The sequence below is a fragment of the Rutidosis leptorrhynchoides genome, chromosome 9 (genome assembly GCF_046630445.1).
Source record: "Rutidosis leptorrhynchoides isolate AG116_Rl617_1_P2 chromosome 9, CSIRO_AGI_Rlap_v1, whole genome shotgun sequence".
NCBI classification, from domain to species: Eukaryota; Viridiplantae; Streptophyta; class Magnoliopsida; order Asterales; family Asteraceae; genus Rutidosis; species Rutidosis leptorrhynchoides.
This window is the reverse complement of record NC_092341.1, coordinates 84,570,858-84,575,365: the sequence shown is the minus strand read 5'-3', so window position 1 is coordinate 84,575,365 and position 4,508 is coordinate 84,570,858. Positions and strand designations below refer to the sequence as shown.

The 4,508-nt window shown below is 31.3% G+C and overlaps 1 non-coding gene across 1 annotated transcript; it reads right to left on the bottom strand.

Moving 5' to 3' along the window:
* Window positions 1–3,634: 3,634 nt before the first annotated feature.
* On the bottom strand, window positions 3,635–3,741 carry LOC139869696 (small nucleolar RNA R71). Its single transcript, XR_011766278.1, has one exon. It is a non-coding gene; the product is annotated as a small nucleolar RNA R71 (small nucleolar RNA).
* Between the last annotated feature and the right edge of the window lie 767 nt (window positions 3,742–4,508).

Genomic DNA, 4,508 nt, shown 5'->3' with positions numbered 1-4,508 from the left:
ACTATCAACGAGCGACTCAACAGAACTGAAAATACAAGTCAACTATGCACATGAATATAATACACTATATATATAATTATATAAAATTATATATATTATATTATATTATTAAAAATTGTCGGCAAACAAGAAAACAAAAGGATGTGAGCTGTCCTAGGCCTCCATGTGATCGCATGGCCAGAAGGCACATATCCCATGCGATCGCATGGCCTCAAAGTTGTGGCCAAGTGCTATAAATTGCAAGTTTGGGCGACGAGTTATTTACACCTTCATTCACTGATCTCTCTCATTCTCTCAATATATATTTATATTTATATTTTAATTTTAGTTTTAATATTAAGTTAATAATAATAAGGTTATAGTGGCAAATGTTTTAAGTTTGTAAGTCGAAATTCTGTCCGTGTAACACTACGCGATTAATACTCATTGTAAGTTATGTTCAACCTTTTTAAATTAATGTCCCATAGCTAAATTATTATTATGTTTATTTAAGCCGAAGTAATCGTGATGTTGGACTAAATATTAAGACGGGGTTATTGGGCTTTGAACCATAATTGGGGTTTGGACAAAAGACCGACACTTGTGGAAATTGGACTATGGGCTATTAATGGGCTTTATATTTGTTTAACTGAATGATAGTTCGTTAATTTAATATAGAGATTTACAATTTGACGTATCTATAAATAACCACATACACTCGATCGGACACGATGGGCGGGATATTTATAAATACTAATAATCGTTCATTTAACCGGACACGGGAATGGATTAATAGTCAATGGACTCATTAAGACAGGGGTGGATTACATACAAGGACACTTGGTGTAATTGTTAATAAAGTATTAAAACCTTGGATTGCACACAGTCGATAACCTGGTGTAATCATTAACAATGTATTAAAACCTTATTACAGTTTAAGTCCTAATTAGTTGGAATATTTGACTTCGGGTATAAGGGTAATTTGACGAGGACACTCGCACTTTATATTTATGACCGATGGACTGTTATGGACAAAAACCAGATGGACGTATCGAATAATCTTGGATAAAGGACAATTAACCCATGGTAATAAATTAAAATCAACACGTCAAACATCATGATTACAGAAGTTTAAATAAGCATAATTCCTTTAATTTATCTCATCGTACTTTTATTTATCGTCATTTTATTTATCGTACTTTAAATTACTGCACTTTTATTTATCGCATTTTTATTTATCGTCATTTACTTTACGCTTTAAATTAAGTTGTATTTATATTTAATATTTTACATTAGGTTTTAACTGTGATTTAAATCTTAAAATCGACAAACCGGTCATTAAACGGTAAAAAACCCCCTTTTATAATAATAATAATAGTACTTATATATATATATATATATATATATATATATATATAGTTTAAAATAAATATAGCGTTAAACTCAGCTGTATCCCTGTGGAATAAACTGGACTTACTAAAAACTACACTACTCTACGATTAGGTACACTGACTATAAGTGTTGTAGCAAGGTTTAGGTATATCCATTCAATAAATAAATAAATAACTTGTGTAAAATTGTATCGTATTTAATAGTATTTCGTAGTAAAATTAATAGTATTACGTACTACACCTCGCACACATCAAGTATTTTTGGCGCCGCTGCCGGGGAACTCAACAACGCCCAAAGCAAAACGCTATAAATTTTTTTTTTTTAGTTTTTAAGCTATTTTTGTAAAAATATATTTACATAAGTTTTAAATATTAAAAACAAAAATATAAAAACATAAAAAAAAGAAAAATATATTTCTATATTTTTAATTATTTAAATTAAAAAGTTTATATTTTAGAGTTATAAAACTAATAAGTAATATTTTTTTTATATAAAACTAATAAGTTTATATTTATATTTTATATAAGTTAAACTCAAAGAAAAAAAATATAAATAAATTAAAAGTAATCGGGCCGTACTGTAGAAGCCCAAATATCTGGCCTGGTATCCGTCCCCATGCGACCGCATGAAAATCATACACTCAATCCATGCGATCGCATGGATTGATTTGACAGGTCCGGTACCTTAGACAGCAGAATTAGGGTTACGTTTTTAATATAATTATTACTTAATTAATTTAGGGTTTTAATTTAAATATTATTAATTTTAATTTAGTTTTATTTATAATTTGTAATATTAATTGTTATTATTATTATTAAATATATAGAATAATATTTTTATAATATAAAAATAATATTTTTATAAAAATATGTAATTTTATCAATTTGTGTTTCTTTTTATAAATTGTATATTTTTTATCGTTTAATCGTAATTTGTATACTTATTGTTCGTAATTAGTTTTAAACTTAGTTTTTGTCGTAGTTATCTTTATATTCCTAGATTTTTAGGCTTTGCAGTAAAATCCCTTGAGTGCTTTTTCCTTAGATTAAGATTTAGGCGCTTTAGAATTTTACGACGTCGCTTATCGTTTAGTTTTAAAGAGATTTTAGTGCCTAATTAAGTTATTACCGTTTTGGATATAGAATTCCTTTTAAGCTTTAATACCTTTAGACGCAAGTTTTAATATTTAGTTTTTAGACTTTTAAGTTTCGACGCTTTACTTTCATTTTATTATTTTTTGACCTTTTATTTTTCGACGTTTTTCGACACACTCTTTTTCTTCCTCTTATTTCTCGACGCTCTAGTTTTTAGGACATATATTTTATCTTCAAAATTTCGACAAAAAAATTATTTTAAGCGGTTAAATTGATAGACATCCAAAATTTTCTGGTTCGTAGTAATAATTGGATTTGTTAGTGGCGAGTTGTGGGCTTCCGATTTAAAGGGTCCTGGCTACCTGTTGCATCTATTGGCTATTCGAAACGTGGGCAAAATCAGAAAAGTCTATTAATTTGATAACTTATATAATTTTTATTTTTATAACTAATAGGATATTCAGTGAATGCACCGAGCAAAACGTTCACCACCTCTCATACGTTCACCACCTGTAACTCGATCAAGACATCTAGCCAACATTGACGCCGTTGATTTTTCTTTAGAATCGTCATCTAGTCGACCAAGTACTCCAATTCAAATTTCCGATAATCCATTTTTTGAACCCGACCTCACAATTGAGAACCCGGAGGATATTCAAGGATAATTCAGAGATCCTGAACCACTAATCATTCCTCCTGAACCACAAATAACTCATCTAGAGATTGTCGAGGAAGAAACTATTAAATCAGAATTCTCTAGTGATTCTGATTCAACAAACTCAATCATGGAAAATCAGGAACCTCTAAGTATGGAAGACCGAATGAGGGCTACACGCACTGGCCAAGGTCATGTCATTACTCAACTAGACATTAATGCGCCAGATTATGAAATCAAAGGACAAATCCTACACATGGTAACTAATCAATGCCAATTTAGTGGTACGCCGAAGGAAGATTCAAACGAACATCTTCGAACCATTAATAGGATTTGTACTCTATTGAAGATCAGAGAAGTTAAGAATGAACAGATCTATCTCATGTTATTTCCCTGGACTTTAAAGGGAGAAGCCAAAGATTGGTTAGAATCGTTACCTGAAGGGGCGATTGATACATGGGATGTTTTAGTTGAGAAATTTCTTAAAAGATTCTTTCCGGCATCTAAAGCCGTGAGACTTCAAGGAGAAATTGTTACATTCACACAAAAGCCAAATGAAACTTTATATGAAGCGTGGACAAGATTCGGAAATTTTTTGAGAGGATGTCCTCAACATGGTTTAGACACTTATCAAATAGTACAAATATTCTACCAAGGATGCGACATTACTACACGAAAAGACATCGACATAGCAGCTGGTGGTTCCATTATGAAGAAAACCGCAATTGAAGCTTACAAAATTATTGATAACACAGCCTCTCACTCACATGAGTGGCATCAAGAAAAAGACATCGTTAGATCATCTAAAGCGGCTAGAGCCGATTCTAGCCATGACTTTGATTCCATTTCCGCAAAGTTAGATGCTTTCGAGAGACGAAAGGAAAAGATGACTAAGGATATTCACGCAATACGAATTAGTTGTGAGCAGTGTGGAGGACCACATTTGACAAAAGATTGTCTCAGTATTGAACAAACAATGGAACAAAGAGAGAATGTTTCATACATAAACCAAAGGCCTGGAAATAATTATCAAAATAATTATCAACCGCCAAGACCAAACTACAATCAAAATCAGAATTATAACCGAAATGTTCCATACAACAACCAACAAGGTCCTAGCAATCAACAAGTATCCAATAATACTTAAACCAGCAAAGACCTATTTTTCAATTAAACCACCACAAACCGTTAATAAAAAGCCAAATTTAGAAGATATGATGTCGAAGCTAGTTGAATTTCAAACGCAATTTTTCACATCTCAGAAACAAACTAATGAACAAAATGCTCAAGCATTTAGAAATCAACAAGCTTCAATCCAAAATCTGGAACAAGATGTGAGTAACCTAGCAAGATTAATATGTGAAAGGAAACCGAGGAGTCTACCTAGC